The 27,241-nt window shown below is 46.2% G+C and overlaps 1 long non-coding RNA gene and 1 pseudogene across 1 annotated transcript; one reads left to right on the top strand and one right to left on the bottom strand.

Annotated features, from left to right (window-relative positions):
- Positions 1-17,349: 17,349 nt before the first annotated feature.
- On the bottom strand, positions 17,350-24,756 carry LOC144682532 (uncharacterized). Its single transcript, XR_013577070.1, has 3 exons — positions 24,737-24,756; positions 20,213-20,350; positions 17,350-17,433 (listed from the first exon to the last, which is right to left on the bottom strand). It is a non-coding gene; the product is annotated as an uncharacterized LOC144682532 (long non-coding RNA).
- LOC144688904 (U11 spliceosomal RNA) lies at positions 22,300-22,483 on the top strand (annotated as a pseudogene).
- Positions 24,757-27,241: the final 2,485 nt, after the last annotated feature.

Genomic DNA, 27,241 nt, shown 5'->3' with positions numbered 1-27,241 from the left:
TTGAGGACAGAGTGAGGCTGTAGGGTGGGTGAGGGTTCGACGGTAGCAGTAGATGAGGGTGGTTGGTGGGGACTCGGAAGCAGGCATGGACCCTGGGGGTGGGAAGGAGGAGGTCGGGAAGGTTAATGTGGATGGGGGGGTCGGGATTTTCATGAAGGAAAGGAACGTGCATGAAGGAAAAGGGTTGTGGCTGGTAGGTCACAGAGAGGAGGTGGAAGGTGATGCCGGTGGGGGTCAACTGTGATGCGGGAAAGGAAATGGGTGACTGGGGGAGGGGAAAAGATGGGGAAGCTGCTGATAAAGTGAATCCAGACTACGCTGTCCAAATCAAAAGTGAAACGACAGTCATGGTCGGCAAGGTCAGGTGCTGCATGGGAGTGTGACCGTTGGGTGGGCGGAGATGCAGGTCAGCTCAGATGGACAACTGAAAGTGAAACCTAGCAGACAGCAGTCAAAATGCTCAGTACATTGAGGCGAGTGTGACACGTGAAGGATCCACATGCATGGGACAGTGCTTGCACAAGGCTCCGAAAGGCCCTGCTACACACACACTTCTCCCTCCAGAATTACTCGTTGGCCGGTGCTCCCTCTGCGGTGACAAAGGATGTGGTTGAGGGGCTCAAAGGCAAAGAGGACTCAGAGGGAGAGGACAGCCTCTGAGATTCCTAAGTGGATGACCCAGGAGTGACCAGCTGATGCTCCTCCTCCCTTCGGGTGCTCAGAGGCCCTGGCCTGACTCCTGGAGGAGAAGGAACACCTGAAAGGTCGTCAAGGTGCCCCATTTTCCACTCGCAGTGCCGCTGCAGGAACTCACCCATGGTTCCTGCAATGGAGTACAGGTCTGCATGCATCTCCATGTTCTGCCAGACCAGGGTCTGCATGGTGTCCTCCCATGGAGACCTCCGTACATGCACATGTGGGCATCACTTCATTGGAGAGGAGGCGGATGCACTCCTCCGACTCGCACGTCACTCTGTTGAGAGCTTCCAACAGCTCTACGTGATCTTCCCAGGTCCTCTGCTGACTTTCCAGGATGAGCTGGAAGGCCAAATCTAGAGGCTCATCATCTGACTCGGGCCTCACAGATGCCGGATCCCTAGCAGTCCCGAGTGCCAGGGAACTTGCATGAACCTGCCTCCTGCTGCTGCCGACACGTGCCATGCAGCGATCACCAGATTGTGACCCCGAGCCTGTTCTAGATCTAGGTCCCACCGAGGTGTGTGTCTCTGCGCTGGTGCAGGGTGTGGGTAAGCGCTGTGACGGGTCTTCCAGGCTGCTTATTTCCAGTTCTTCAATGGAGGAGGTGTCCTCTTGGCTGGAGGTGAGGACATGAATGGAGCTGTGGGACTGACTAGCTGAGAGTATCGGTTGCATGGTAGAGCTTCCTGTGAACCAAAGTGGAGATAAGTCATGCATGGCAGCAAAGTCAAAAGCAGGAGAGAGAGCACTCATATTTGTGTTAAGAGAGGGATGATATCCTTATGTGGGTGTCGCCGCCGACCTCACCATCATCGCATGCATGGTCCACATCCTCACCTGTCAGCTCCTCAAAGTGAGTGAGGGGCCTAATGTTGGCCACTCCACCCCCGTCTAGGACCTCTCCCTGCTGATGTGAACACGAAAACAGGTGGAGAGAGTGTGAGCCAGATGCATGGCACTGCTTGGAATATTTATGTTGTGACAGGATGAGGACATGATCTCGAGAGGGTATGAGCCTGATGCAGATGTGAGGGTGTGTGTGAGAGTTAGTGGTGTTGTCCCTTGAGGTGTGAGATCCCTGTGGATGTGTGATGGGTTTGTGAGTGTGTAAGTTGAGAGTGAGGAGAAGAGTGACTTACCCTGGCAGAACGGATGAGACCATTCATCCTCTTGTGGCACTCAGTGGTTGTCCTCTTTTGCAGGGCATTGGTGCCACCACCTCCCAAGTCAGATTAGTGAGGTTGTTGCCCATCCTGCGGCCAGAGTGGGGGTGGAGGACATCATGGCGAGCCTTCACTGCATCCAAAAAGCACGGGGAGGGGAGGAGGCTGTAGTCTTTTTACGACCATCCTGTCTTCTGTGCAGCACCGAGAGGTTTGCATGCAGCTGGGCTTTAAATATGGTGGCCAGCATGATGAAGCAGCAGGCAAATGAGGGCCCACCCATCATGGGAATGTTGTGTTTCCTGGGAATGCATTTTTCTTTTCATTGGAAGTGGGCATCACTGGCTAAGCCAGCATTTATTGCCCATCCCAATTGCCCTTGTTCAGAGGCATGTAAGAGTCAACCCTTTGCTGTGGGTCTGGAGTCACATGTAGGCCAGACCAGGTAAGGATGACGAGATTTCCTTCCCTAAAGGGGCTTTGGTGAACCAGATGGGCTTTTACAACAACTGGCATTAGACTTTTAATTGTAAATTTTTATTGAATTCAAATTCCACCATCTGCCATGGCAGGATTTGAAACTGGGTCCCCAGAGCATTACCCTGGGTCTTTGAATTACTAGTCCAGCAACAATACCACTATTCCATCACCTCCCCATAATTAATGCAGTGGGTTTGGGACAATATGGCATGAAAAGCCGCCTTGGCAGACGACGAATAAAATGTCATTTTACCCGCCCACTATCCGCACTTAGTGCAAAATCTGGGGTGATTCCACCCATTTTCTCTACATATTTAGCCTCTGTAACAATTCTTAACTTTCCACGTTCACAGCACCATTTCTACTGGAGCAGAAAATCTCAATAATGGAATTAGTTTGCCACACTGGTTGTTGTTTTCTGACCTGTCTGTAAACCTGTCTCATTGAGAGCAAGACAGCTAAAGTAATATTTTTTTTTAAATATACTGAGTTATTTTGGTGATCTTAAAGACAGATGCAACGTCGTACCTCAGATGTCAGAAAAGTAAAAGACATACAGCAGCGTTAAAGCTTTAAATTTAATCTTGGGCCTTGTGTAACCAACCAAAAAGAGGATTGGGGTGAGGAGGGGAGTTAATTAACCAACCAACCTGAAACTTTTGCTTTGAATTAACCTTAGCTTTGGATTACTTATCATACATAGATAAAATACAAAATTAGCTGCTATCAATGGTACACAGCTCTGAATGTATGTCAACAGTCACAATTTTAGCGATTACTATGGGCCGTAACTTCCAAGCTCCCCAGTGTCAGATTGGGAGAGTACCCCAAAGATGCGCTGGGGAACCCCTCTCAGGACTTCACAAGTAAGGGTTTTGCAGTGTGACAGTTCACAGGAGGTCAGTGCACTGCAGGAGGTCCCAGTCACTTGATATTTATATTGTCTATTACAATGGGCAATTGCCCTGCATTGGGAACCATCCGAAAATGCCATTTAAGTCACAAACTTCAGATGGTTCCGCCAGGGTTACACCAATAAACACCCAAAAAATCTTAGAATAATTAAAATCTCCTCTAACTTCTGAGTAACTATTGTAATACCCAGACTGACCCTCCCATGGGACTCCCCCCACAAATCCCAGGCGACTCCCCTGACTAACCACCTCCCACCCCACGGTATTCCCCAAACTCCCCAATGTCCCCATGGGATTGCCCCCACCTGCAAAGGACTCCTCTCCCCACCCTGAAGGCCCGACTCTCACCCCCACACCCGCCCGAGGCCTGACCCACAACCCGACTTGACGCCCATCACCTGACCCGGCCCCCAACCCAATCCGACCCCACCCCAACACAACCCAACTACCCGGACCCGACTAGACACCACCTCCCCTCAACATACCTGACCCAACCCGAAACCCCCCAAGCCCTGCTGGTCCGACTGACCGGACACCGTTCCCCCCACCCAAGCCCAACCAACCCAAAACCACCACCCCCCAGTTCTTCCTGACATAGGCCTAACCCGAGCCCTCCCAATGCTGCTCCCAAGGTCCAACACCCCTGCCCCGAGGTCCGACCCCCACCTCTCCCTCCATTGAGGACCGAATCCCTCCACTCTCCTTCCCAAGGTTCGACGCATCCCCCAAGATCTGACTCACTCGACCAACTGAGGTTCAAGGTCCAACACCCCACCTCCACTACAGCTCTAACAACCCCCCACCCGAGATCGGACACTCACCCTGAGGTCCGAACCCCTCCCCCCCCCACCGGCCATGCCATAAAAATGGGGTTGTCCTCCTTCACGTCGACGGAGCTGGACTTTGATGCTGGGCCTCGAGGATGAGCTGCGCTGCCTGGATCTCGTCCGGCCTGAGTTGGAAGGTCAGGTGAGACAGGCTCGGAAGAAATATCACATAAGCAATTGGGTACAGAGTGGCAATCCGACGCTGATTGCCACCTGAGGAAGTTACAACCCTACATTTTGTTAAGCCTACATCAATGGGTTACATAATCATGAATTAACCAATGGAAACTAGGGTACTGTGGTGCATTTTAGTTACTTTGGGGAGAATTTTCCCAGATTTGTTGGGGGGTGGATTTTTGAGGTGTGTTTGGAGATGGTGGGGCCAGGAAAATGGCAAAAAAATGCTTTAAACTGGTTCCTTGATGTGTTCCTTTCCCCTTGCAATTTTACTGGACGTGGCTTCAGAGTGGTGACAGAATAGTCAATGCTGCAGAGTGGGAATCCAAGTGAGGTAGTTGAGGAGATGACCAATAGAGATTTTCACCGGAACTTCCAATCTTGATAGAGGTGACTGGGACCCCTGCAGTTTGGCAGCTCACAGGAAGTTAGTGCACAGCAGGAGGTCCTAGTTGCTTGATATTTATATGTAATCGGATCTTTACTTGTCAAAAAATGGAAAAACAGTTATCATCCCTAGGCAGAAGCCTGCCAGGACTACAGTCTCTTAAGGAAATTGCTGCCATTAAGAATGAGCAGGCCAAAGGAAAGTCTTCCAGTGCCTTCAACCTCATTTCTCTTTCCTCTTGGTCTTCCCTCTTTTGTCCCTGTCACTATAACTGCACACCCACTGCAGCCATGGTGAAGGTGGCCAGCTTGTCATCACATCCCAGCTCCCGATTGTCCCTCCACCTCCTCAGCCAGTCCACTATCCCTAATTGGAAGGTGATTCCGCAGGCAGGTTCTCAATTGGCTACCCCCCAATAAGATTGTGCTTGAACTTCCTCTGCTGCAGCGTCCAAGGTCCAGACTCAGAAATGGCCCCAACAACTGAAAATTTCAACGTCCAGGAGATTCAGCCCTTTAAGTCAATGCTGTTCTCTCTCTGACTTGTTGTGCATGATATGCTTGTCCCACAGCTTTGCCTCCTTATCTGCAGCAAGTCCACTTCTGAGCTTCATCTTGTCCTGCCTAGATGTTGTATCTGTGAGGAAATTTACCCAGCTGGTCCTTGAATCCATTTATATATAATAAAATTTTGATGACCTTCTTTGTTAGCTCTATTATTTATTATCTTTATTAACCTTTGTATAATAAAATTTTGCCCGATTCCTGCTCTTCCTTCTAACTTTCTAATTTTTGTTCTTCTAGTAGTTGAACCATTGCCGTAATGAATAATTTGCCTGAATAGGTTTTGTCAATCCTATTTGTTAACAAGATCATCCTAAAGTCACCTCTTTTCCAGAAAGAACAAACTGCCAAGAATGCATAATGAGACTTTGGCTCATTAGACCAGAAATCCATTAGCCTGTGGAAACATCTGAGCCCCAGGGAAAACATTGATTGATAGCTCTGGCTCTCTGATCAATTTCACAATGTTTATTTACAAACGGTTGAGAGGTTTTGAGTGCTTGCAGTTTCTGATATTAATTCTTTAAAGGGTCTGGATTATTGAAACTTTTATTGTCCTGTAGTAAAATGACATGTTTTTAAACATAGTGGAAAGTTATAAATGAATGACTGTTTTTTAAATCCTTCTTACATACCCTATTGTCACTATAGGGTTCATTGGTTCTATGCAGTGTACAGTGGGTCAATGGGCATGGAAGTGCGACAGCTTGGCATAGGGGCATGATGGACCAAGGGGGTGGGTGGAGGGGCATGGCATTGCATAGGGGCATGAGGAGGAACTTTTGAACTTACCTTTCATCCAGGCTATGGTTCACCTGTGAGGTGTCTTTAAAAACATTGCTTTGAAATGCCGGCCGACTCCATGAAAATTGCAGATGACTAGAACATGCCTATCCCCGCAATGGAGCCGGCCAGCTCAGGACTGCACGGTGTAGGCCTGTGACCTGAACCAGCCTGCACTCATAAAAGGCCCGGGTGAAAATCAGAAAGCTCGGGAATGGGTTTTGAATTTGGGAATCCGCCATTTTTATAGGGCTCCTGAGTCATCCCGACTCAACTAAAATCCAGGCCATAGTTCTAAGTCAGGATGCTGTGTGGCTTGAAGGGGAACTTGCAGGTGGTGGTACTCTCATGCATCTGCTGCCCTTATTCTTCTAGGCAGTAGAGGTCACAGGTTTGGAAGGTGCCTTGGTGAGTTGCTGCAGACCATCTTGTAGATAGTACACACTACTGCCACTGTGCGTCAGTAGTAGAGGGAGTGAATGTTGAGGGTGGTGGATGAGGTGCCAATCAAGTGGGCTGCTTTGCCCTGGATTGTGTCAAGTTTCTTGAACGTTGTTGGAGCTGCGCTCACCCAGGCAAGTGGAGGGTATTCCATCACAGTCCATATTTGTGCCTTGTAGATGGTGGACAGGCTTTGGGGTGTCAGGAGGTGAGTTACTCGCCACAGGATTCCTAGCCTCTGACCTGCTCTTGTAGCCACAGTATCTATGTGGCTCATCCAGATCAGTTTCTGGTCAAAAGTGGGAGATTCAATGATGGTAATGCCATTAAATGTCAAGGGAAGTTGGTTAGATTCTCTGTTTTGGAGATGGTCATTGCCTGCCACTTGTGTGGTGCGAATATTACTTGCCACTTATCAGCCCAAGTCTGAATGTTTTCCAGGTCTTGCTGCATACGGACATGGACTGCTTCAGTACCTGAGAAGTCGTGAATGGTGCTGAATGTTGTGCAATCATCCGCAAACATGTTGAACAACCACAGCCATTTTCCTTTGTGCTGGGTATGACTCCAACCAATGGAGAGTTTTCCCCCTGATTCTCATTGACTTCAGTTTTGCTAGGGCTCCTTGATGCCACACTTGGTCAAATGCTGCCTTGATGTCAAGAGCAGTCACTCTCACCTCAACTCTTGAGCTCAGCTCTTTTGCCCATACTTACCTTACTCGTCTATATTTACATCTGCCCAGAAGACTTCCTTTTCACCTACAGGCCAGATATCAATATTTCCCACAGTCCACAATACCCCACCATTTCCTTGCAAGAACCAATGGAAAATCTTGAAGTTATTGCTAGAGTTTCCCACTATAGTACATTTTCAGTGTAACTATATGTTATATTTAAAGGTTGTTGTTTTCAGCTTTTTTGAGCCCATTGTTCAGCTTTTGGTAGTCCTCTAGGTTAACCTATGTGCCTTCATCAGAAGACGTTCTGTTCTCCATCCATATTTGCAGAGCAATGTTTTTTTAACACAAAATTAGAAATGGAGATAGAATCTCTGAACCACCTCGAACTGACAATTACAGCTCCAAGTACAGGGATAATGAGGTGTTAACTAAGATAAGACTAAACTCCCTTCAAGTGCATTTAGTTCCTAAACATTAAACATTACAAACACCATGGTGACAAGTCATAATAGTATCAGCTTATAGCATCTGACTTTGTAGAAAAGCCCATTTTCTGAAAGCATGACTGTCCAACTGTAAGACAATTGAGCTAAAAGAAGCCGGACAATAACAGTACTGCTTAATGAACTCAGGATAATTGCATCATGAATAACAATGCATATATCCACAGTAATCCTAGAAATTGCTTTTCCTATTAGATTCTTAGCTTCCCTACAGTCAGTTACCTCTGTTTGTACAGTGGTCTGTTAAGGATATCAAAACCAGTATGGTTCAGATTTACGTTAAATGTTTAAACCATGCAATTGGTTTTACATCTCTTTGTGTTCTTTACAAAGGAAACTAGAAAAACTTCCTGTGATAATATAATTTAATATTTTTGGCTCTGTGACAAAGATGTAAAGGGTTCAAACCACCAAAGATCAGATTCTGAAAAATATACTCAGAGAAAATAGAAATGGCAGTTTGTGATAGAAAATGATGATCAAGCTTTCAAAAACTCAAGTGATAAAACAGTTGTCAATAAATATTCATTTCACATCAGTGCATTCTTGTATTTGAGCTCGAGTGTTTTTCCATTAATTAAAAGCAAAACAGGAACTCCTGTTCATACAATGCCTGCCTGATGTAATTAAAAGCAACAAGTTCGTATTTGCCCACTTCAGGGTTTGAACACAAATATCAAAACTGGCACTGCAATGCGGTACTGAGGGAGTGCTGCACTTTCGGAGTCTTTCAGATGAGACGATAAACTGCCTGTGCGGGTGGATATACAAGATCCCATGGCACGATTTCGAAGAAGAGAAGAGAATTTATCCCTGGTGTCCTGACCAATATTTATCCCTCAGTCAACATCACAAAAACATTACTTGATCATTATTATATTGCTGTTTAATGGAGCTAGCTGTGTGCAAAATGAGCTGCAGTATTTCCTGCATTACAACAGCAACAACAAATCAAAAGTATTTGGTTGGCTGCAAAGCGCTTTGAGATGTCCAGTGGTTGTGAACAGCGCAGTATAAATGCAAGTTTTTCTTTCTTAGGTGGACTTCTTGCCACATTTTTTGCTATATTGATATTCTTTGATATAAATCAAACTTCCTTTTTTGGGATTAATTTAAATCTGTTGAAACGTAGATGACATGACCATTTGAAATATGTAATGCTTTCAATTTAGTCATTTTTATTAAATGGTGACTATTGTCACAGGAACAGGTCTATTAATACGTTAGCTTCTTAATCACATAGAAGATCATAACTGATTAATTGATGATAATGGTTTGTTGGTGTTCTATCCTGGTCGCAAGGGAAACTGCAGGACTTTAATGCTGAAATCCTACACCAGGCTCGATCCTGTTTTGGTTGATCTTGGTGATCGTCGGGACCATGGTCGTTGAACCTGGAGAGAGGAAACAGGTAAGCTTGGTGGGCCTCCTGGCCCACAAGCTGCTCTGGAAAGGCATTTATCTCTTCCTCGCAACTGTCTTCATCTCCCTTTAGCTGCTGGTTTTCCTGAGGCCCACATAGGGAACCTTGTAGGCCAGGGTTATAATTTGAGGAGTGCGGCCTCATTGTAATATTTAAATAACCAACCCTGAGAGCATGTCCACCCTCTTAAAACCAGAAGTAGGTGGAATATAGGCAGGTTAAGCTTAATTTGAGAGTTTGCACATTTTTCACCACCTACCCAACTCAAACGCTACCTTTTTCGGAAATTAAATTTCCCCATTTGGAATCTTACAAATTTAAAATGGATACAGTGAAGTAACAAATGGTCAGATATTTGGAGGCAAACAGATGAGGAATAAACTATGGAAAGAGTATTTTGAAGATTTGTACAAAGCATGGTGGGTGAGTCAGTCCTACATAAACCACCCTGTTCAAATGGCGAGGAGTTGATGCTGGATTTATTGGAAGACCAAGCAAAGATCTATTTCTATTGATGGTTTGTGACAGAGCTAGACTCCTGGTATTGATATTACAGCTGCAGAGATGTGGAAGCAGATGAGGAACATACTTTCAAAATGATTCAAAGCTTGTTAACCAAAATCCCTGTGTTTTACAGTAAATATTTGAAGATTGGAAAGATAACAGTAAAACCAAACTTCGGATAAAGGAGATGAGCGAATGCAGCAGTTACAAAGTAATTAGCTCATTGAATAGATCCAGTAAAGTATTTACCAAGACACTGCAAGGAGAAAGGGAAGATCCGTAAGGTCCGAATAAAGAACTAGTCGGTTTTGGAGCAGGACAAAGTACAATAGATCAACTGCTTGTGATAAGAGAGATTTCAAAGAAATTTATAGAATACAACATCCATTGTTGCAGCCACTTCAGAGACTTTAAACAGGCGTTTTACAGGGTATGGTGATAAGCCATATGTCATGCCCTGAGGATCTAAGGTATTCCTGAGAAACTTGTCAGGCTGATAGAAAACATTCATCATAAATCCTTGAGCACAGTTTGATTGAATAGGAAACTAATGGAATGGTTTATATCAACAATTGGCGTGAGACAATGGATTGAATTTACTGTAGATGTATAAAGCCTCAAAAAATCCCTGCAAAAATGGGGGTCGACTTATATGCCGAGCAACAAGGTTAGTCCCAGTATGAATGTGGGTGGTTGCCATTCTGAAATGTCATCGGTATCCGATGCAGAGTAGGCGTGTCTTAAACTCCCGGGCATCCTTGCAACACATATTGCCTGCTTGATCCCCTGTGCCCAGTTATAAGGTACAATAAGTAAAACATGCATTTGTGTGGTGAACAATTGAGGCTGACCACTAATGTGAATATACTATGTCGTGGCTGAAAAGGGGGATCAACTTATTCGTAGAATATATACAACAACATGATTTTTGCGGCCAGAAAAATGGGATCATCTTATAGATTGGATGGATTTATTTGCTGTGATTTACGGTAATAGTCATGGTGGTGGCCCCATCCACTGGTCAGAAAGCTGGGGGCAACCCCACCACAGCCATTTCCAGTAGCCCCAAGGCAATTACATTCTCAACAGTTAACTGCCTGGCATCGGGACAGTTGTCATGGCCAAAGATCCTGTCTCCAAGAGCTGCTGACCAATCAGAGGCCTGGCAGCTCTTCAGTCCCAGCAGCGTCAGCAGGAGCAATCACCTCTGCTGGAACTACAACTGGCTAGGAGCAACAACAAAAGAGTAGGCCCCAGAATGGAGGTAAGCCTTTTGGGCTCCCCAAGGTCAGTCAGCAGGCCCAGGGAGGGGGAGGGGTTCATTGTTGAGGGAAGAGGGTGCTCTCTGATGGGGCATCCCTTGCCATTGGGGGAGCCCCCCCAGGGTCGCGGGGTGCCCAGCGGGAGGGCCTCCCCTGAGCCTGCAAGGAGGCTGCCAGCTTTTAGTGGGTGACCTCCCCATGTGGCTAAGGGCCTTCTCCCCACAACACCCCACCCACCACTGCTGCTTGTATTCTACCAGGGATGAAGCCTTTAAGTAGCCATTAATTGACCACTTAAGGGTATCAAATAGCTTCTTAGTGAGAAGGCCTTTCTTGACCTTCCCCACCCCTAACAGAATCGAATCAGCAAGGCGACAGGCACCCAACCCCGCTACCCCACCCCCATCACATTCTCTCCCAATCCAAGACCCTCCCCAGTCTCCCACCCTCCTCCCGAGGGCCAGATTAAACTCCATCCAATGATACACACTGCCACCTAATTTATTTAACCTAGCATTGGGAGCAGTATTGAATCTTGTACTAAAAGTTGATTTTGAGCAGGTCTCCTTGGGCGCCACTTCAGCTTGCACGTCAGGGGCCAGCACACATGGAATTTAGTGGTAATTTCAATGGGTGTGGGAGCAGCCATGTGGGGAACATGTGGTCACGCGGTGGGGGTGGGCAGGAAGTGGCTGAATCTGCCATCAGGCGTTTGGATTGCAAATCTTCACGATGCTGTCTTGCCTGACCTTCTGACTCAGCCGGGCAAGACTTTGCAGGGCAGTGCGCTCCTGAGGCCTTCAGTCGAGTGCTGCAGAACCAACTTGAAGGAAGCCACGCCCCCTTTTTACAACACCGGCTGCTGTATATCAGGTGAGTTTAAAGGCCCAGCCACTTTCAAGCCTGGGAGAAGGTAGGTTTGTCACATGAGTGGTGAGAATTTCGGATGGAGGGGGATCAAGACAGACAGTGATGGGGGGGAGCGGGGTTATTGGGGCAGTCAGGGGGCATTGGGACAGTTGGAGGAGATGACAGTGGTGGGTTGTCTGGCAGTACAGGAGGTCGGGGTTGGACCATTGTGGGGGGCTGGTGGTTTCGAGCAGTCAGGGGGGGGTCGGACAGTCAGGTGTGGGGGTCGGGCAGTTGGGAGGGTGTCGGGCAGTCGGGGGGGGGTGGTGATCGGACAGTCAGGGGGAGGTTGGAGAGTCGCAGGGGGCTCAGACAATTGGAGGGGGTCAGTCAGTGAGGACGGCGTCGGACAGTTTGGGGGAAATTGGACAGTTGGGTGGGGTTGGACAGTTGGTGGAGGGGTCGGACAGTCGGGGGGTGGGTGTTGAACAGTTGGGGGGATGGGTCAATCGTGGGGGGGGGTGTCGGTCAGTTGGGTGGGGGTTTTGGACAGTTGGGGGGAAGTCCAACAGTTGGGGGGTCAGGCAGTTGGTGGTCAGGGGTGTGGTCAGAGAGTCAGGAGAAGTCGGACAGTCGGGAGAAGTCGGACAGATGGGGGAGGTCAGAGAGTCGGCGGGGGTTGAGCAGTCGGTGTGTTCAGACAATTGGGGTTGAGGTCAGGCAGTTAGGGATGTTCAGACAGTTGGAGCGGAGGTCAAATGGTTAGGTGTGGGAGGTCGGACAGTTGGGGGGGTTGGACAGTCGGAGGGGTTGGACAGTCGGGGAGTGGGCCAACAGTCAGGGGAGGATTGGACAGTCATGGGGGGAGTTGGACAGTTGGGGAGTGGGCCAACAGTTGGGAGGGCTGGGGTCAGACAGCTGCGAGGGTTCAGACAGCTTGGGGGGAAGGGTCGGGTAGCCAGCGGATTGGTGTAGGTTGAGTCAGGTCGGGCCTGGGAAGGGTATTTGGAGGCTGGGGGGAGTCCCAGGGGAAGGGAGGGTAGTCTTGTGGAGCAGGGTACTTGAGTAGGGGGAGTCCTGTCAGTGAGGGGGGGGGGTGGTGGTGGTACTCAAGTGGGTTCTGGATAAAGTTCCCTCGGGGTTCGGGGGTTAGGGGCAGTCCCATGCTAATGGGAGCCCACTTGAGGGTGGTAGTCAGGGGCTTGGAGAGACTCCTGGAGTAGTCAGATGGTGGGGTGAGTTCCCTGGGGATTTAGGGATGTGGGGAAGTCCCTTGGGGGGTTGGTGTGGATCTGTACAATAGTTACCCAGAAGCTAGAAGTGGTTATAAATCTTTTAACTTTTTCTGGGTAACTATTGATGTAACCCAGTCAGAACCATCCGAAGTTTGCAATTTAAGTCGCATTTTTGGATGGTTTCCAGCACAAGGCAATCACCCATCAGATGTTTGCATTTCCTAGGCAATTGCATTACCTGGGAACATCTTGGGGCACGTTCGCCAGTGCATCTTTGGAGTACCCCCCAGTTACACTGCCCTGGAACTCAAAAGGTATGGCATTTGTGAATCAGGCTCATTTATTGAAACTCGCTGAGTCAGACAGCATGTTGTACTGGCATGCCTCATAGTTGGCAATCATTGATGGATGCAGGGATATCTCGGTTCTTGCGTGGGCACAATATTTTTCTCTTTACATTCAGTCTTTATTGGATGTTCATGTATGTGGCAAGATTTGTAAAATGCACTGAAGGGGACATGACTGAATATGCAGTCTCTGGTGGCCATCCCTTACATGGACTGGCAAGGAGACTCGCAGTTGACAACAAATGAACTGTTGTATGGACACTCATAGCCCTGTCAAGATGGACCAGAATCTAAAGTCCTGTCCTTGGTAGCTTTAGTGACATATGTCCGAATGTGCAGGCGCTGTCCTCGGAAGAGTCTTCACTTGTAAGTGTGTGTGGCAATGTACAGCAGACCACAACAATCTGTGATGCCCTCTGTGGTGTACTTTATTGCTCTGCTGGACTGGTCAAGGCAGTGAAAGCACATTTTCAGCAACCTAATGGCCTGCTCTATGATTTCCCTGGTCAAAACATGGACTACAGTGTACCCTCCTCTGCAGGGCTATGCGGATGCAGCACTGGTGTCATGAGCCATGTCCGGAGGAGACAGCCCTTGTCACCCAGAATGCACCCATTGCCTTGGGCAATGGCCTCAAAGGGCTCTGTGAGCTGGGAATGGGTAATATATAGGAGTCATGGGAGCTCCCTAGAAACTGAGCTCAGACCTGCAGAACCGGCTGTGTGTGGTTGCAGCCCAGCTGTGCATTAAGGGATTAAATGCCCTTGTGATTGATGTATGCTGCTGGCTGCTCCCAAGAAGCTCTAATGGCCATATGAGTGCAGTCAATCAAACCCTGCTGTCGTGGGAACCGAATGATGGCCCCGAAGCCCAGTTGCCCTTGTGGCCTGGCTCTCTGCATCAGTCAAAAACTTGATGAAATCATTAGCCCTTTAGAACAGTGTATTGATGACATCCTTTATACATTTATGTGTGGCAGTCTAGGATATGCCACACATGTCCCCTGTGGACCCTTGGAAAGAGCCAGTGGCGTAGAAATTCAGCACTGCAGTCACCTTGAGGGCGGCTGGCATCAGGTCCCCTCCAAATCCAAAGGGCCGCAGGTCCTGTTGAAGAAGTGCACAGAGGTTGATGACTGCTTCACAGGAGAACCAGCTGTCTCTGGCATTGCCTCTCAGAGCTGGAGATAATTGGTGCATGTTCAGAGCATGTCTGATGTACCAATGCTCGTTAGCGAATAAACCCACCCCGGTTGCCTTCCTCCTGACCAGCCTCTCCCTCTGGTGCTGCCTGTTGATGGTCTTGTGTCCTCTGTTTATGTTCAGCTGAGATCCTGCTCTGGTGAATCCTCTCCTGCTCCTCTCAAGATTGCAAAAAAGATTGGGTGTATGACTCCACAAAGTGAGTTGTGGGAAAGGACAGGCAAAGATATGAACACATCTGTGTAGATGTCCTTCATCCACAGAGCAGCAGCAGCTGACCAGTGGGAATTATTGAACTTCCCATGTACAACACCCAAGAGTCCTCCCAACTCACAGTGACCTCCTCCCACTTGAACCTGGACTTCTGCCAGTTGAACCTGTGTTTGCGGCTATGTTGCTGGATACGCCCAAGATAACTCAGTCAGCCATCACCCTCCAACCTCCTATTGTCATCCTCAAGCTTTCAAACCATTGCCCTTGACTCTCCCAACATCATCCAGCACCTTCCCTCAATCATTCTCGTACCTCAACCATCACCCTTGACCCAGTGACCGTGACCCTCAACCTTCATTCTCACTCTCGATCCCAACTCCCTCGCCCGCCATGGCAGGTCCTGGATTGATCCTGGATTCTCTATCCATCATCCTTGACTTGCCTTCTGTATTCCTTGGCTCATACTTAGACACTGTTAACCTGCCCTCCCTCAAACTGGACCTTCCCTCCATCAAGTTCCAACTCTCCTGTCTGACTGTGGACCTTCCCTGTGTGGTACAGTGCCTCCTGCAAACATCCAGGATGTGGCATCTGACAGGAAGGACCTCGCCCTATAGGCCAGACTATTGCTCCATTGAAATTTTTTTCTCCCTGCTTGACCAATGGGAATTACTCCAGTGCCTTTATGTTCCTTCCATTCTTGCCCCGACCCCACCTTTTGCCCATGCAAGCCCTGCTGTTGCTCGTGTTCAGGCCCCGACCCCATTGCAAGAACCCCCGCCCCTCCACACACCACTTCGCCATTTCTGCTACCAACAGTCCAGCTCTGTAAACATTCCCCTGTTCCCCTCTTCTTTTCCTCAATGTTCAACAAAGACAACCACTCAATCATGATCCAAATGGACCACCTTGCCAGGTGCACATCACCTTTAACCAGTCCTAAATCAGGTGGCACGAGTTTCCCTTTGCCACTGATTTAATCTTGAAGGACTTAATTTGAAAAAGTTGTAATTTTTATGAGTATTCATAGATGCAAATGTATGGAAAAGAGGTTCCCACCTCTGGATGCCGTGAGTCCTTACCCGCCACCGTAATGCCACCAACTTAATCCCTTAAACTCAACATCAGGAAGCTGAAATTTCGGTTCCCTCCTGATTAAGTTATGCTGCTGGCCACGGTTCCTGCTCCTGGTGGCCCCATTAAATTCCGGCCCGTATGTGGCAAGCTTTTAAACAATCTTAGATTGACTTTGGCCTTATAGTAAGATTGAAAATAATTTTCAGAGACTAACCGAAGAGGTGCACATACGTCTGCATTGCTTCCTTCTTGATATTCACCCATTATGTGCCATTGGCATGAAGATCGTGAGTGGCAAGCCATATGTCTTTGCAGAGACAGTTATCAACCTAAGGAATAAATTATTGCCTCATGCAGTGAATGTGAATTTGCTGCAAGCATTCAAAAGGAGCTGGCTGCATTCCTGTATGAGGCTCATATAACTATGGTTTTTCGAGCATCTCTCAATCACCATGGTCTCCTAGAAGTTGTTGATTGTCTTCAGGGATCAGGGAGGATTTTGCAACAATTTCTTCCCAAATTACCCTAGGAACTTTTCCTGATTGTACTTACCTCTCTCATGATGTTGCATAGTTCCTTTTTGCAGGGCTTGGGTGGACGTGGAGGGTGGATGGGTGTGGGGGAAACAGTGTGAATGGAGATCATGATGTATATAATTTGCACAATGACACTGCAGGTGGAATAGATCAGTTGGTCTTTTCCTAGCATTCATTTTCATCTGTTTATAAATCTATTGACCATGTAGTTATGAATAGCTTGGCTCATTCTTGGCTTTCCAATTATGGTGTTCAACATCACTGAGAAACTTCAGACCACTGGCTGGTTATTTCCTTCATCGAAGGGAAGTTCTTAGTTATTTTTGGTTTTTCACAAAAGATGACAGATTTGATTAATTGATAGCTTTGTTTGCAATGAGCAATCAAGCCAAGGTGGCCTCAAAAAGAGGTAAATAATGATGTTCACAAAGCCTAAGATCAGGTCTGTATGGTTGTTGATCAGACAATATTCATGACAAATGATGATCTTGGCATAACTACCAGGATGTGGTTTTCAAATGTATATTAAGGTATTAAAATTAGAATGAAAATATCAATTGGTTCCTGGTACGGAGTGCATAAACAATGCTTTTATCTGTCTGGTTCAAGCTGATCATGTGAACAATTTGTATAATGGTGCATTGGTGCAGAATATTTCCAGAGATTACAGGAAATGAAATACCACCTGCTTCTGATAAATCAACGTTTGTAAGTGCGCTAAACAAATTGGATTGTCCAACAATTTAAATAAGAACATAATGCTAAACAATTGCCTTGACTTTGAATTAAGGCTAGGCTGTAATTATATCTCATCAAATACCACTGTTGATATTTGAACTGCAATATATGTTACATATAAAATGCTCTGACAGACGGAGTGAGTAGAATTTGTTAGTGTGCAACAATTGTGTCTCTGGCACATTTCTCACAGGCGCAGGGCATCATCAATTGCACTCCCGGTTGGTAATTGCGGCACCACCCAGAACAACCAGGAGCATTCAGGAACCACAAGAAATTTCATTTATTAATGTTGAACTGATGTACAACCACAAGAAAAAGGTTCATGTAGTTGTGCCATGCTCTCAGGGAACTGCCATGATGCATTCATCTTAACGGTAGTCCAAGTTTCCTCTTTGGACCTGCAGGCAGAGGTAAGAAGAAAGCCCTGGCGGAGAAAAGATACAAGTTAGACCTGACAAGGTAAGAATGTTGCAACTCAACATTATGGAGATGACCATACTTCTTGTTGTCTTGAAATCAAGGCAGCAAGATTGAGTGTTATATGATATGTGGGTTGATGCTATTTAATTGTGTCAGCAGGTAACTGGAGGTCCAAATCTTTCCAGCTCTGTGGGTCAGGAACTCAAAGACCACTCATCTCCAACAGTTCCTCCTACCAAGTTGGCAATCACTCAATCTATAAAGGACTAACTCTGGTCCTCTCCCACTCACTTGGGTGTTGTGCTCTCCTATCCTGCAATGGGGGTATGAACAGATCTATAAGTGATTGTAATCACATGGCATTACAACGTGATGAGGGTTTGGTGGAAGTGATTTGCTTGGGATGGGTACTGGCTGATACTTGGCATAAACTACACACAATACATAGTGCAGAAACAGGCCATTCAACCCAACTAGTCTATGCTGGTGCTTCAACTCAACACAAATCTCCTCCCATTCCATCTACTCCCATGCCGTTCAGCATATCTTTCTATTTCCATTTCTCTCATGTACTCATCTAATTTTATTTATAAAATGTGTTTACATAAAGGATGCAGTGCATTTGGTGAGGTTGACCATCAGGGAGAGGCATTAAGTTGCATTAGGATGAAGGTACATGTCAGTGGTGGATGGGCAGTTGGGGATCTTAGGAAGTGCAGAGAAAGAGAATGATGGGTGCACTTGTAAGGCAAGTGGGTGTGAGGTTAATGTGATTGAGTAGTTTGAGAAGGCAATGTAAGATTTGAATTGATGTACATAGCAAGATATAGGTGATAAGACCATAAGACATAGGAGCAGAAATTAGGCCATTCAGCCCATCGAGTCTGCTCCGTCATTCAATCTGATAGCTGAAAGCTGATAAGTTTCTCAACCCCATTCTCCCGCCTTCTCCCCGTAACCTTTGATCCCCTTACCAATCAAGAACCTATCCATCTCGGTCTTAAATACACTCAATGACCTGGCCTCCACAGCCTTCTGTGGCAATGAATTCCATAGATTCACCACTCTCTGGCTAAAGAAGTTTCTCCTCATCTCTGTTCCAGAAGGTCTTCCCTTTACTCTGAGGCTGTGCTCTCGGGTCCTAGTCTCTCCTACTAATGGAAACATCTTCCCCACATCCACTCTATCCAGACCTTTCAGTATTCTGTAAGTTTCAATCAGATCCCCCCTCATCCTTCTAAACTCCATTGAGTATAGGTCCAGAGTCCTCAAACATTCCTCATATGTTAAGCCTTTCATTCCTGGGATCATTCTCGTGAACCTCCTCTGGACCCTCTCCAGGGCCAGAACATCCTTCCTGAGATACGGGGCCCAAAATTGCTCACAATATTCTAAATGTGGTCTGACCAGAGCCTTATAAAGCCTCAGCAGCACATCCCTACTTTTATATTCTAGTTCTCTCGAAATAAATGCCAACATTGCATTTGCCTTCCTAAATACCGACTCAACCTGCAAGTTAACCTTAAGAGAATCCTGGACTAGGGCTTCCAAGTCCCTTTGCACTCCAGATTTCTGAATTCTCTCCCCATTTAGAAAATAGTCTATGCCTCTATTCTTCCTACCAAAGTGCATGACCTCACACTTCCCCACGTTGTATTCCAACTGCCACTTCTTTGCCCATTCTCTTAACCTGTCTAAATCCTTCTGCAGCCTCCCCGCCTCCTCCCCACTACCTGTCCCTCCACCTATCTTTGTATCATCTGCAAACTTAGCCAGGATGCCCTCAGTTCCTTTATCTAGATCATTAATGTACAGTGAAAAGTTGTGGTCCCAACACTGACCCCTGCAGAACTCCACTAGTCACCGGCCGCCATCCTGAGAAGGACCCCCTTATCCCCACTCTCTGCCTCCTGCCAGACAGCCAATCTTCTATCCATGCTAGTACCTTGCCTCTAACACCATGGGCTCTTATCTTAATGAGCTGCCTCCTGTGCGGCATCTTGTCAAAGGCCTTCTGGAAGTCCAAGTAGATAACATCCATTGACTCTCCTTTGTCTAACCTACTCAAAGAATTCTAACAGATTTGTCAGGCATGACCTCCCCTTGATGAAACCATGCTGACTTTGCCCTATTTTATCATGCACTTCCAAGTATTCTGAAATCTCATCCTTAATAATGGACTCTAAAATCTTACCAACGACCGAGGTCAGGTAAATCGGCCTGTAATTTCCCGTCTTTTGCCTCACTCCCTTCTTAAACAGGGGGTTACATTAGCGATTTTCCAGTCCTCTGGGACTCTCCCTGACTCCAGTGATTCCTGAAAGATCACCACTATCTCTTCAGCTATCTCCTTCAGAACTCTGGGGTGTAATCCATCTGGTCCAGGTGATTTATCCACCTTCAGACCTTTCAGTTTTCCTAGCACCTTCTCCTTGATAATGGCCACCATATTCACCTCTGCCCCCCGACTCTCTTGAACTTTGGGGATGTCACTCGTGTCTTCCACCGTGAAGACTGACGCAAAGTACCTATTCAGTTCCTCCGCCATTTCTTTGTTCCCCACTACTACCTCTCCAGTGTCATTTTCCAGCAGCACTTTTACCTCTCTCTTACCTTTTATATATCTAAAAAAACTCTTGCAATCTTCTTTTATATTACTGGCTAGTTTACCCTCATTTAATCTTCTCCCTCATTTTTTTTTTAGTTGTCCTCTGTTGGTCTTTGTAGGCTTCCCAATCCCCTGGTTTCCCACTGCTCTTCGCCGCTTGCACAATTGTACTCACCTTTCCTGGCCTGGTTAGGTCCTTAAAGTGCTTCTACACTTATTCCAGAAGCGTGATACAGTTCTTCTGCTGGGGAAATCCTCAGCCACCTCTAGACTCACCTTCCTTGTTGCAGCACCAGGTTTCTTCCTCCTGATGCTGGTATCACAAACAGAATGTATTTGTTCTCTTATTTCCTATAATCAGTATGTTTTATATGGAAAGGGATGTGTCTTTTCTTGCCCTTGGTGTGTATATTCCAACTAAATTATTCAGCAGCAAGCTTTTGTGATTTTAAAATAAAGAACATTATTTATTCTCATACATTATCCTGAATTAACACAATGACACACACTCAGTCTCATGCACACATATGTACACACACAAGTTTGGATACGGTTAAAGATAGTGCATTTTTTACAGACTAGAGATAATTTAGTCTCTGATTTATGATTTCCGGTCTCCCACGTGGCAGACCTGTGGTTTCTTGAATGGATTCAATGATGTAAAGTTGAAGTGAGGATCTTGTAAAGCAAAGGGTTCACAGCATGTTGCAAGGTTTCTTGTAATCGAATATCTAGGACTTGGTTCTCAGGTGAACTTTGAAACTAGAACAAGTTAAGTACTTTGGCTGCTTGATGACTTGCAGCTAGTTTACGAGTCTGGTTCTCAGCCTGGCTGATGACTGATAGTTCTGATGGATCTGCTGGGTCCTGGGGTAAAAAGGGTGCAGTCCCTGAAACCAGCTTCAATTACATGATTGCTGAGTTAACACTTCTGACGCCCACCCAGTCTGGTTTGGATGGCAGGGGGTGCTATTATGATTCAATGTGAAGTTAACAGTTGCCATTGAGTTTCAATCTTCCCTTTTGTCCAGTATGAAACATGGAGTTAGGCAGTCTAGAAGCTGCATTCTCTTTAGGTGTTGGCCCATCTTTAAACACTGAGGTGTCTGAATTCCACAAATAGCTATGTGGTATCCTCACCTATGTCCATATTTAAATAGGTATTTGCCGGAGACTTGATGCTATCTGTAGTATCAAATGCCATTGGTCACAAGATTTACAGAAGCCATCTTAAAGGCTTGTTTGTGTCCAATTTCTAAAAATATTTACTGAAAGTTCATAACATGATATACCTGTACTGGGCCTGACACTGGGAAAGAGTATTCTAGAGTCCTCACTGACCAGTGCAATACATGAAGCAAAGCATTGTTAAATTCAGGGGGCCTTTGACTGTCCTGAATCCTTGATGAAACTTCTCCCTCTCTTTGTGAAAACTGCCAACTCCTCCTAATTCCACCTTTGGATTGGTCCTTTAAGTACTCTAGTTAAGATTGTGACCTACAGTTCTGCATCCTGCCCGCTGCCATAAATTCAATGTCAAACCTGTAAGTAACAGTGGCTGCATTAAAATGCCACTGGTTGCTGCAGTGAAATCTCCTCCTTGTTTTACCACCTGATATTGCATCACCTCCACTCCAAATGGACCTCAGGGCAATGATCTAATAGGTGCTGATTGTGAAAGGTTAGTGTAAAGGAATGTACTCAATCGGATTGTGCTTGGAAATGTGCTGGCTCTGAAAATCTTGTTGTTGATTTTACTGGGGAGGAAGTTAATAAAATATTATGAAACTTTGCCAAGTTTATTGGGAATAAGATTGGGAAAATTGAAAAGCTATTATCCTCTGTATTACGACTAAAGTGGACCTTTCACGAGCTTTTTGTTGCAGCATGTATAATAATACCACTTACATTAGGACCCAATAATCCATGGTTCTTGATTTAACCTTCAAGTGTGTGATTTCAATAGCTGGGTGCACTTGTTTGCTGTAAGAGAACTTTGCTTCCTGAATAAATAATTCGACCAGCAATATGAGAGTACGTGACCTTTTACTACAGGCAACAATGTGAAGCAAGAGTTTGAAATAACTCCCTAATCTCTACAGGTTAAGTAATTAAATGCTTAATCGGGGTGGGGGAGATGGTGGCATAGTGGTAACTAGTGGACTAATAATCCAGAGGCCCAGGCTAATGATTTGGGGATATGGGTTAAAATCCCCCATGGCAGCTGGTGGAATTTAAATTCAATTAGTAATCTGGAATTGAAAAGATAGTCTTAGTAATAGTGACCCTGAAACCATTGTCAATTATTATATAGACTCATCTGGTTCACTAATGGCATATGGATGAGGCGCCTGCGCTTTATACTTGCGGAATCGATATCAAGAGATTTCAGAAGCACAATTTTTGTTTCTTGGAGCTGCTGGTGATCATCTGTCTCGACGCTCCAAGAGAAAAAAAAATGTCCTTCCTTACTTGGTCTGACCTACATGGGACTGCAGACCCACAGCAATGTGGCTGACTCTTAACTGCCCTCTGAAATGGTGTGGCAGGGCAATTAGGGATGGGTAGCAAATGCTGACCTTGCCAGCAATGCCCACATCCCATAAAAGAATAAAGGAAAAAAGATGCAATGAGTGTTCCAACAATCTAAAGGTAGTGCTCTCAGAATCACAGAACTGTTACAGCACAGAAGGAGGCTGCTTGGCCTGTTGTGTCTGTGCTGACTCTCTAAATGAGCAAATCACCTACCTTCTCCACATAGCCCTACATATTCTTCCTTTTCAGTTAATAATCCAATTCCCTCTTGAATGCCTCGTTTAAACCTGCTTCCACCATACTATCAGCCAGCACGTTCCAGATCTTAACCACTCGCTGTGTGAAAAAGTTTCTCCTCTTATCTCCATTGCTCCTTTTACCAATTGCCTTAAATCTGTGCCCGCTTATTCTATTATTGATCTCATATTTTTTGTTTGAAACAAAGCTATGAAAATAGATTTTCTCTCACTAACTTCACATCTAAGTACATATTTGAAGAATATTAAAACCATCTCAGTTGTTGTACTATAGATACGATTCTTCATATTCCCTATAGCTATTACTAAAACAGACAGAGAAGCAGAATCACATCAAGTACTGGGCACATATACATGTCTGGCTAAAAAGTTATCCTTTTAAGACAACTATACTTTAAAATTTGGTTTTAGGAATACAGGTTACAAGATATTCGTAACTTAAGAGAGACCTAGAAACTGAACTGGACCAAACATATAAATACCATGGCTACAGGAGCAGGTCAGAGGCTGGGAATCCTACAGTGTGTAATGCATCTCCTGACTCCCCAAATCCTGTGTACCATCTACAAGGCATAAGTCAGGAGTGTGATGGAATATTCTCCACTTGCCTGGATGAGTGCAGCTCCAACAACACTCAAGTTGACACCATCCAGGACAAAGCAGGCCCCGAGATCAGGACCCCATCCACCTCCTTAAACACCCTCTACATCAGTGTACAGTGACAGCAGCGTGTACCATCTACATGGTGCACTGTAGCAACTCACCAAAGATCCTTAGACAGCACCTTCCAAACCTGCAACCTCTACCACCTAAAAGAACAATGGCAGCAGACGCATGGGAATACTACCACCTGAAAGATCCCCTCTATAGTAACTGAAGGCATAGCCTCTCCTGCTGTCTATCAGGGGTCACATGATGTTTTTGGAGGCTCTGACCAATGAGCCCTAAGCATGGATAATCCAGGGGGCGTGGCTTCCTGACAAGGGTCCTGATCGAGCATGTAGCATCTGAAAATCTCTCTGTAATAAAGGTCATCTGTTTCTTGTTGAAACCTGTCTGGTCTGTCAAGTCATTACACCCTCCAAGCCACACACTTGGAATTTTGTCACTGTTACTTCAGGATAAATCAATTATCCTATGATTTATTTATCATAGGATAAAGAAATCTTGAACTCCCTTCCTAACAATAAAATGGACATACCTACACCAGATAGACTGCAGTGGTTCAAGAAGGTGGCTCATCACTATCTTCTCAAGGGCAATTAGGGGTGGGCAACAATGCTGACCTTGCCAGCAATACTCACATCTCATAAAAGAATAATTTTTAAAAAGATTATTGGTAGGTGGATGATGGGTAGTGGATGAGTTTAGTGGTGCAGTTGGTAAGATAGGTAAACTCGCTCAGCTTGACAATTTACGTCAGATCATTAAACTTCTTCCTGCATTGCATCTAAGTTCTTGGAATAACACCCCTGGTATTGAGCTCTACCACAATTTCTTCCCACTGCCTCCTGAGTATATGTTTCAAGGGCTCCTGCACTCTCCTACAGAGACAAGGGTTTCTCGCCTCCTTCCTCTGTCTTCCATCAAGACCTCCAGTACGTCATCTGAAAACTTTGGTATTTGTGCTCTCACAAGTTCAGCCATTCCTCTTGTCATCACAGTCCAGATTCATGATTCAAAAAGCTCCCATCATTTCTTTCAGCCACAAAGCACTGCCCCTATAAGAAGTGCAGACTGCCTTTAAATAGAATTAGCCACTAAAAATATCAGGCCTCCGCTGATGAGACAGCAAATGCTCAGTGCAGGGAATGCTGGTTACACATACAAATCATTTAAAACAGCTTGCAACATGGATTTGACACACTGCCTGCAATGCAGTGAATTGGCATGTGTTAATTACATACCTTGATCCCCAAATCCAATTAATCAGAGGGTTGTGGGTTCATGTCCCACTCCCGGAAACCAAGAACTGTGATTGTACTCAAAAAGAGTTGCAATCTGTGACTGTTGATAACTCGAAAGAGTTTCCAGGGGTTAGCCAGTTTAACTCCCTCCAGATCTTTAAATTACAGTCAGAAGCTCCATGTATTGATCGTCTGCCTGTCCTCTCTGCAAAAGGGAACATTTCAGTGGGGCGTTCTTGGACATTCACAGTTTAGGCCTATTGTGAGCTCCCCTGAAGGCCAGAAACCTTTACTGGAATGTCTAGATGTGGTGGGTCCAATAGGAAATGCGAATCAAGTGATTTGTGTAACAGGAGTGGCCAATCTACATCATCAGCTTTACACCAAGGTTGCAAGTTGAAAATCTACCCCTGAAAATCTACCTTTGTCTGCCTAGAACTGGCTCTCTGCATGTCTCCCGATCTCATGTTTGTGTTCACGTTCACATATTCGCAGCCCTAGTGTCATATTTGAGATGAGCTTCCACCATATACCTTCCACCACATTACTAAGATCATCTATTTCTGCCTCTGTGACATTGCCTGACTCCACCACTGCCTCAGCTCATCTGCTGCTAAAACCCTCTTCATGATGGGCGGAATCGTCCCAGATTGCACTAAGTGCGGTAGTGGGCGTGAAAAGGGATGTTTTACCCGCTGGCCACAATGGCAGCTTTTCGCTTTGTATCATCCCATTCCCGCCTCATTAATTATGCAGCCACAGGAAACATGCCATCTCGCTGGCAGGCGGACTCCGACTTTCTCGCCATGCCATTACTTCGCAGCTTCCTCATGCAGGGCACCATATTTAAACTGCAGCTGTGTGCACACTTCTCGATGCTTGCGGCCCAGGAAGGCAGCAGTAAAGACGGACCCAAAAGCCAAGAACAGTGCAGCCTCCGGTTCAGTGACGCATCCCTGGGATGCCTTCTGGACACCGTGGAGTCCCTCTGCAATGCCCTACCCCTGCTCTGACTGCAGCAGGCCTATCATTCTCACCACTCCGCCCTGGGAGGTGGTTGCAGAGGTGGCCAGTGCCAATGCTGCACACAAGAGGTCACCCATCCAGTGCAGAAAATGGATGATTGATCTCATCCATGCTGCCAGGATAAGGCAACCATTTAATCACTCTAAACTCACACACTCACAAGGCCATCACATGTTCACTGGCATCTCACTCACTGCCAGATCAAGGGGCATCACCACTTACTCGCTCACACAAACCCTCACATCTCTATCTGGCCTCATCTCCTCTAGAGACTGTCTCTTCAGTCCTCACCATCTTGAGGCCACTTGCACAGGTCAACTTGTGCCCCCCCCAACACACACCCTGGGATACCCCACTTCCCCAGTTCAGCCCTTGCCCTGCAGCCATTGAAACGCCACCCCCGCCTTACGGTTAGTCTGGTAGACATTGGCTTGCCCGGGAACTGCCCTAAAAGCGATGTGGTGCTGTCTGCAAAGCCTGGCACTAATGACTACAAGTGCTGCCCAAAGAAAAGTAGGCAAACAAACCTCAAAGTCCCAAGTAAAGTGCAGCTCGCCAGGTGCACATCGCTTATGTACAGTTGTGAAACACGTCTGCGTGCAATCACACCGATGTGCCCGGATGGTCCAGTGTGAGGGGATGATTCCGGCGAGCAGGGCTTAATATTATATGTAGATGTATGAAAATGATGTTTCTGACATGTGGCGGTGGGAAAGGGGACCCGTCATTGATGGGTGGAGTGGACGATCAAAACTGTTTTCACGATGGCATGTAACTGATTTTTGGCCTTCTCGCCATATTGTCCACTCGCGCTCGCAATGACGCCTGATGCTAACGGGGACGGAAAATTCCGGCCGATGTCTTTGTTAACTCTAGACTTGAATGTTCCAACACCCTCCTGGCTGATCTCTAACGTTCTACCCTCTGTAAACATGAGGCTATCCAAAACTGTGCAGCCAATGTCCTTACTTGCACCAAGTCCCTTTCACCAATCACTTCTGTTCTCCCTGACCTACATTGGCACCTGGTTAAGCAACACTTCAATTTTACAATTCTCACCCTTGTTCTCAAATCCATCCATGGCCTTGCCCTTCCCTATCTCTGTAATCTCCAGCCCCAAAATACTCCACAATCCTCTGAATCTGACCTCTTAAGCATCCCTGATTTTAATCACTCCACCATTAGTGGCTGAACCTCCAGCTGTGTTAAGATTAGGTGAGGAGGGGTCTGATGGCTCCCCTCTTTTCCCTTTCCTCATTTGACCGCAATGGGTTTTTTGTTTTAAAAGGATATACTTGGCAATTCAGTGAGTGTTTAACTATTTACGTGCTGTTATCATAACAGGCACGATCAGACAGGTTTTCTTGAGTTTTTAAAAAGAAAAGAGGCTGGCTATTATTGTACTTAGCTTAGTCTAAGTAAAATAATAAAAAAATGCTCTGACTTTCACATATACACACTCAAAGTTCACACACACAC

This window comes from Cetorhinus maximus, chromosome 1 (genome assembly GCF_964194155.1).
Source record: "Cetorhinus maximus chromosome 1, sCetMax3.hap1.1, whole genome shotgun sequence".
Lineage (NCBI taxonomy): Eukaryota > Metazoa > Chordata > Chondrichthyes > Lamniformes > Cetorhinidae > Cetorhinus > Cetorhinus maximus.
Note: the sequence above shows the minus strand (reverse complement) of the source record. Positions and strands in the feature narration are given on the sequence as shown.